This window comes from Vicia villosa, unplaced genomic scaffold (genome assembly GCF_029867415.1).
Source record: "Vicia villosa cultivar HV-30 ecotype Madison, WI unplaced genomic scaffold, Vvil1.0 ctg.004611F_1_1, whole genome shotgun sequence".
NCBI lineage: Eukaryota > Viridiplantae > Streptophyta > Magnoliopsida > Fabales > Fabaceae > Vicia > Vicia villosa.
In genome coordinates, this window is record NW_026706475.1 from 108261 (window position 1) to 116848 (window position 8588).

At 32.6% G+C, this 8588-nt stretch overlaps 1 long non-coding RNA gene across 1 annotated transcript; it reads left to right on the top strand.

Moving 5' to 3' along the window:
* The first annotated feature begins 2543 nt into the window (after positions 1-2543).
* Positions 2544-4806, top strand: LOC131642189 (uncharacterized). Its single transcript, XR_009295810.1, has 2 exons — positions 2544-2755; positions 4582-4806. It is a non-coding gene; the product is annotated as an uncharacterized LOC131642189 (long non-coding RNA).
* Positions 4807-8588: the final 3782 nt, after the last annotated feature.

The following is an 8588-nucleotide window of genomic DNA, read 5'->3' on the forward strand; positions in this document are numbered from 1 at the left end:
AATTTCATTTTTGACTGTCTGTTGACTTTTTTGGTCAAACGGGTCGTCTGTTGACTGTTTGAGCTGCTGACTGTGCGTCTGAGTGAATTGAAGTTTGAAAATTTGTATGGTGGTACTTTGAGATATATGGAGGTCCATGAAATCCATTTGAGGTCTCAAAAACTTGTTTCTCCTGAAAAAAACAATAAACCCTAGTTAGGGACTGTTTGTGCAGGAGACATTTAAGCGTACCTGATTTTTGTGCAGTGCTGAGTCTCTGCTAATCATGTGATATTCAGAAGACTTCTAGAACAAAAATCTTGGAATTTTGAATTGTAAAAGTTTGATTTGATTGATGGTACAAAACACGGAGAATTGCACTGTCAGCGGTTTGACTGCCAACTGACTATTCAGGCATTAATGAAGCAGTTAGAGTGAAAAATCAACAGTCGAAGTTAATTTTCTTTTTGTTGTTTTTGTTTTATGTGAAAGATGAAAGTTTATTTACATGACTTGTTAAAAAACACAGACATAATAAATAACTAATATTTACTGTACGCGAGCAAAATTACCGATAACCCTGAAAATCATTTAATGCACAGAAAAATAAATATTTAACTGGCAGAAAACACACAAAATATTATCTGAATAATTAAGCAACAGTATGACAAATAGTACAACATTTAATACTGACAGTACAAACATTACATACTATAATGAACGGTACGACGAGTAAACGGTACATTTAAGAAAATAAGAGATACGGCAAACTTTAAGAATGACGATTAATAACCCATGCTATGACCAACAGAAAATAGATGATCGGGAGTGTAACCATCGCAGGTCCACATTTTTCAGGACTATGCAGACAGAAGAAGGACATGATCACCGTAGCAATGGTGATGACCATAAGAAAACATGTTTCCATCCGCTTCGCCATTTTGCCGGGGAGGAAGAGAGAATGAATATGAAGTAGAAATTTGAGAGATGAGTTAGAATTTGATGTGAGATTTTATGGAAAAGATGAGAGGTATTTATAGAATGAAAAGAAGGATAGAGACGTTGGGGAATGAAGTGATTCCGTACCAAAGGAAGATTTGAGTGGAAGTAAGATTTGAAAGAAAGTGTATGATAGTGTTGGGAAAAGAGAGATGTGTAGAATAAAGTTAAGATTTGATTTTTGAAAAAGAGATTTGAAAAGAGATTTTGAAAATAATGGAATATAATACAAAAGTTAGTGGGAAACAAAAAAATTAGTAATAATTTACTTGTTACCAGTACAGTCTGAATCCCGGACTCTGCGCCTGCAAAAGATTTAACTCTGTACCAATTGCGTCAGTACTATTTATCTGTAAATAAATATCAAATAAATAGCGTGTGTGAAGTAATAAACAGTAGTTGGCGTTTGCGTAAGAATAAATCCAACAGCGAGCCAAAATACCGTATAAGAAAAATTCTAAAAACTAAGTATTTCATATGTCAGGATATTTATGAAATAAAAATCCATGATTATATGAAACTCCTAATTTTTAGATTGAAGTTTTCTTGAAAAAAAGATGCTGGCAAATTTTGGGGTATAACACTAATCTATAAGACATTGTGTATTTTCATCTTCCTAACTTATTGTTGGTTCAAAATGTAGAATGTTGTATTGTGTGATGGTCTCCAAACCAAAATTTACAATGGGAACGATGAAGGTGTATTTAGTAGTGCAATGCATTTCCTTTTATGCTGGGTAGGAATTAAAAGTTAGCTCAGTTTTGTGCAAAACCTCACTAATAGCAAGATGTGGTTTCAAAATGGAAGACTTAAGCTTGGATTGTGGGTCCTATCTGCATGCTGGCTGACGCGCGTCTGGGGTAAGTTCACTTATATCAAATCATCGTTTATTGAAAACCGTGTTAATTTGATTGGGTCCATCAATTTAGCTGTCAGCACTTATTCTTTTTAAGGAAGCATTAATCCCCTTGATTTTAGAACTCCCCGGATCTCTAGGAGCATTATTGGATAAAGATCCATTGACCATAACTGACTCTTTCGTTACATATTTTCCTCTGCACCATCGGCCAATCACCATGAACTGCATTTATTTCTCCAAATTCTTTTGTTATTGTTTGCTCAATGACCATATTGTTTTTCGACAGACCTCTTGGTTGCACCATCGTAGGAAGGTCTGATTGTGTCAGATTATTTGGTGTTTTCATGCAATCATAGGTGTGATGTCCATAATAGTCACAACTAGAGAAAATAACGTGAAAACCTTCATATAGCATGTTGTGCCAGTGGCCATTAACATTGACCTTTATGACAACTGGCAATTTCAGATCAATCTCCACGTAAATTAAAATGCCCGGATATTTGATTAATTATTTAATTAAATATTTTCAAAATAATTTTGAATTATGCATTGTGATTTAATTGTTAAAGTTGGGATATGTTGATTTAAGTTGTCGCGTAATTGATTGATTAAATTGGAGAAATGATATTAGAATGACATTATTTTATTATGATGGACTATGAATGGTTAAAATAGCAAAGTGGAGGTATGAGAAGGTTGGGCCAAAGATTGAATCAAAATTATACTAGTAATTAGAATAAAAGAGAAAGGAGAAGTATCAGTAAATTTTGTGGAATGTGCTATCAAGAAAACAAGGGTTTGGTGAAGGTACAAAGAACTTGCTAGCCGAGGAAATAAAAAAAGAGGAAGAAAGAAAAGTTGGAATCGACGGCGAAGCTCAGATTCGACCGGAAATTGTAGAGCGGTCTCCAATCCAAGGTAAGGGTGGGGTTCGATCTCTATAATCGGTAATATGATAAATTGTATGTGGGGTATGGGTTATAAATTGTATCTCTGTATTTGTGTGTTTCGGTGCTTTGATGAATTGTGATGTTTCTGGAAAAAGATCGCCTGATGAATTATTGCTTTGTTATATATTATTTATCTGTGTGGATTTTGATCTTTGTGAGGTGCCTGAATGAATTAATCGATAGTGAATTAATTGACTGGGTGGGGAAGTAAACAATGAATTTCCTGAGTGGTGGAGCCTGTGAGCCAATTTTGGAAAATAAGCACAGAAGAAGAAGATGGAGTTTCTTTGTGGCGGGAGCCACATGGGACAAGGGGAGGACGCCCCATAGCCCAAGAATGTGTGGCGGGGGCCCCTTATTTAAGGGGTGGGCGTCCGAACAAGTGGAGTGGCCACCCAGAGGTATTACCACAAGGGGACGGGCGTCCTTTAAGTTTAAAGCGCCAGTTCATTAATTTTTTTCTTAATTATCTCCTTGTTTAGTTTTTGGAAGGATTTCTGTGTACACATTAGGAGAAACATTAGGATGGTTTTTGAAATTGAATACTTGATGATTAGTATAACTAAAACAATAAAGAATTAATAACATATGAAGTGTATGCTTGGCAGTGGTAGAAATAAATTGATACATGTTTAGCTAAGATAGCAGGAATATACATACTGTTTAGCTGGTATTATATTTTGGAATATAATAACAGATGTAATTTATTAATAGTAGTAAAATAATTAGCAGCAGTATAAGTACCTTTTAACTGTAGCAGAGGATTGAAATTGTAGCAGAGAAGCATTGGTTGGTAACAGGATGAATTTGAGGGCAGTAGAAAAGAAATAGCAGCTAGCAGATTCTTGTAGCCAAGAAAACAATAGAGGACTAGTATTAATGGTAGATTGTAATAGCAAAAGTGGTTCTAATGATGGAGAAGTATTAGCAGTAATAACAAAATGGTGAAGACAGTACCGCATATGCGTATTAAAAGATTTAACCGATAGAAATAATTAACTGGTTTGGGACGAGAATTGTCCGAATAATTACGGAATGCGCGTAGGTTGTTTCGGATCGAACTCGGCGTATTGACTAATTGTTGAAACTATATGAAATGCCGTGGAATTATTCATTATGGATTCGTTGTGAGGCTTGTGCCGTTGTTGATGTATTGTTGTGATGTTTTGTTTTTGTTGTTGATATTGTTGCTGATTTTATTGTCGTGCCGTGTTAATATTGAGTTGTAGGCCTATGGCCAATGACGTTGCGATGTTATTAGTCTGTTAACCTTGTGATGTGCAGGAAGTTTAGTGACAATGAGTTACCTCTAATTATTGGTAACAATGGTGATGTAGGCTTATTCCTTTGCGATGAACGATGAATATTGTTATGTGATGTTGCGTGTGTCGAGTTACATGCATTGCATATTTTTATGACAGCCTGGATTGGCAAAACAACGGCGGCTTATGCCTGTTTTGATGTGCCTCTGAAACTGGCAATTGACGATGGGGGCTAAAGCCTTGGGTACCACATGCATGTGCATTGTTAGTATCGCATTTGGTTTTGCATAAGTGTGATTTAACTGTGAAGTGCTGTGATTTGATTTTGTGAACGTATGCAAGGTATTGTGGCTTGAATTATGATGTGAATTACTTGTTGGATATTATGATATGAATGGCAATGTTAATACTGTGAAGTGATGATTTTATGATATTCGAACTCTAATGCATATTGTTTATCATACTCCTGTTTATATGGTTCGATATCTCACCCCTTTTGTTTGAATTTTACCCCTATGTTGGTAACGTGCAGGTTAAGAAGATTCGTGCGTCTGCAGGATAGCTTAGAAGATGTTAATCTTCCGTTGCTTCTGTTGAGTCGGGTCTTACTCTGATACGTAACACTTGGGAAGGGATGAACGTTTAGTCGTTGTGTATTAATGTAAACATTTTTTTGATAACATGTATATGAATTATTTCCGCTGTGTATGAAAATGTGAAGTTTAATATTTATGACATATACTTTGGTTCATCTGAATGTCAGTGTTATGTATCTGTTTTATTAAAATGAGAAGTTGTTTTGTGGTGTATGATTTAGTATGACGTGTGACATCGTAATTGCATGTTTATGATTTGTAAAAGAATTACTCTAATTTCCTTAATATTCTACGGGGTGAATTGGGGTGTTACATAAATTCTCTCAAACCTCCTCTCTCTACATTAAAGGGTGTTATTATCTACTTTAACAAGAGTATCCACATCATATGTCAAATCAAGAAGGATACTTTTTTCATAATACAATAAGTCAAGCCTTGGAAATCAAATCCAAAATAGAGTCTTATCCATCTATGCGAAAGGAGATGTAAAGTTTGGAGTCCATCAAGCCACTACCAAATAATGGTCAAACAACATCCACAGGCCTTCGGGCATAATTTCCCCTATCTATGAGCAGTTCTCACTTGACCATAGCAAAACCAATATCAATGCCCATGATCTCAAAACCTCCGAAAAGTTTCCACATCTTTTTCAACCTATCCATCATCAAATTATATCTAACATTCTTCGCCAAGAGTTTAATTACTAGCGCCTCCATCCAAGGATTGCATAATTCCTGAAAAAGCTTCTCATCCATCATGAGCTTCCATAGCAATCATTTTCCTCCTTCAAGAAATATTTTCATAAGTTCATTTTCAATCAGGTCCACTCTCTCCTTTACAGTAGTGACTCATTGTCCTTCATTGAGAATATCCTTAAATGATGGTCTAAGAGGCTTAGATGAAATTTGCAGTAGTATCACAAAACTTATGCTACTAGATAAACTAAAAAAAGTTAATACAATCAAGATTTTAGTCTCATTGATCTTTTAATTTGTTAGTCAATTTAAACATCAGTTGAATTGCTTATTTATGAATGCTCAAATGAAATTAGCTTGTAAGTAGGCTTTTAGACCAATCAGACCTTCAAAAATGTCAGATGCAGACTTAAAAATAAGCTTATTATAGTCTATAAGTCAGACTTATTTGAATTTTTTATAGCAGACAAACTATGACTTGGCAAAGGCTAAGTCAGCTGAAACTATTCTTACCCCTACAAATAGAAAACATGTTGTGCTGGTACCCTTTTTATTAATGGTAAAATCAATCTTTTTAAAAATTACATCCATTAAATGAGAAGATATAACATTAATATAAATTCTCTGTAAAATATTTAGGGTCTGTTTGGTAAAAATAGCGGTTGACTGATGAGCTAGCTGATAGCTTATAGAATGATGGCTGATGACTGATAGTTGAGACTGATAACTAATAAGCTAATTGAAGTGTTTGGTAAAATTAGCAGTTCAAATAACTTATACATGTAAAATGACATCAAAGATATTTAATACATAATTATTAAATTTGAAATTAAAATAAATTATAAAGGATAAAAATGAGTTTATGTTAAAATAATAAGGATAAAAAAGGAAGAAAAAAATGACAAGTTATAAGTTATAAGCTAAAATACTATTTGAAATAGCGTTTGGAAAATAAGCTATAAGCTAGTAAAATAAGCTATAAGCTAATAAAATAAGCTATAAACTAGTGATGAAAATATCGTTACCAAACATGCCAAAATTGTCATATGAGCTTATAAACTATAAGCTATAAGACATAAGCTCAAAATTATGTCTTACCAAACTCCGACTTAGCAAAGGCTAAGTCAGCTCAACCTATTCTTACCCCTACAAATAGAAAACATGTTGTGCTGGTACCTTTTTTAAATGGTAAAATCAATCTTTTTAAAATTACATTTATTAAGTGAGAAGATATAACATTATTATAAACTCTCTGTAAAAAATTTAATGTTTTTGGTAATAGAAAATGAAAAGTGTCAAAAATAAATAAATATTAAAATAATTTAATATGGGTAAAAATATAAACACTAAAAATTATGTTTTTCTTCCTATTTTGTTTAAAAAAGTATATGAAAAAGTAATAATAATAATAATAATAACAATAATAATAATAATAAATAATAATAATAAAAATTTTATATATAAAATTTTTAAGTAATTAGCAATCTTTAATAATAATAATAATAATAATAATAATAATAGAATCATTTCTCCTCTTTTTTCTTTCAATTTACAAATAATTAATGGTTTTAAAAAGTAAAAAATTTAAAATTTGAAAATTATTAATTATAAAAGTGTGAGATAGAAGTTATTTTTTATTTAAAAATAAGATAACCAACTTTCATTTATTACCTTTAATTATTTTTTTAAAATATTGTAGGAAAGAAAATAAACCACAACAAACTGTTATGAATAATTGGATATTTGTTTTCCGATGATTTTAATCCTTATTTATAACCATTTGTATCTATTACATTGTCTAGATATTATCCTATAAATAGAACCAATCTCTTTGTAGAAATACATCGACGAAATAATACATAATCATTCTATCATCTCTTCTCTTTTATCTTATTTCTCTTTATTTTATAACACGTTATCAGCACGAAGCTCTAAGACTTAGAAGGTACTATTATTTATTTTATTTTTTCTTTTATATTATATATTTTCAATGTGTTATTTATAAATATATTGATTAGAAAATGTAAAAGATAATCAATGATAATTTTCATGCATCTTTGATAGTTTGCATGAATAATGTTAAAGCATCCCAGAAGGATAGTGTCATACCCCAAATTTTGACCTAAGATACCACCTCATATCATCTGCATATGCATCATTTGCATCTCTAACAAATTGCATAGTTTGTGTTTGCTACTTGTGACTCAGCAGGATTAAATCAAGAAATCACTCATCAGTACAAGTAACAATCAATTAGGGTTTTGTTCTCCCTTCATCTCAAAAGAATTATCTTCATCAACAATCAACATTTGGTCCTCAAAGATTCATTTCAACAAGCTCAGGGACTTTGAATCAACCAGATTAGGGTTTTGACTGAAGACAGTATACTCCTGACCTTTGCTCAGGATTTGACCTAATGACTTGGGACATGACCTCAAGACCCCAAGTACATCATTTTGACCTAATCCATTGGCTCAGGACATCTCCTACATAAGGATTGATCAACAGTGGAATTTCAAATCATTAGATTAGGGTTTTGAGCTATCAGGGACTAAAATCAGGGATCACATTTGGGAAACCCTAAAAATCCCCAGGAAGTCACTTAAAGGTTTCAATCATCTTCAAATAATCCCCATGGAAATATCCAATTGAAATTATATCTCAATTCAAGATCCACAGTCATCAATTTCATCAGGTCGACAATTAGGGTTTTTGACCCAATTCACCTGAACCATTGACTTTTTAATCAGAACATGGTGCCACAACTTAAACAATGGCTCAAGGTCCTCCAATACCTCAATATTATCCATTTATACCATTCATTTGGTAAGGATAGCCTGGTTCATTTGAATTCTCCAGAAACGCGATCCGTCTGAAAAAGTCAACTGTACAAGATCACCATTGACTTTTTAGAATTTTGGTCAACCATGACTTTTGAAGTTTCAAATCATCAATATATGATATATGAAGTCATTTGATCAAGAAAAATCAAGAAAATCAATCAAGAATCAAAAAGTCAAAAGTTTGACTTTCCATACTTAGAAAAATTCTAAGTGTTTTTCAATGGTTTTTTCCAAACTTTGGAAGGGAATTTCTCAAAATTTCACCTACAAACTGAAAAAAACTTCCAACATGAAAGTTGTAGATTTTGATCCAATAAACAACTTTGTCACATATGATGATTTTCCAAAAGATCAACCATTTAAGAGATATGGAGCTTCAAAGTTGGTATCTTTTGAAAATTTCAC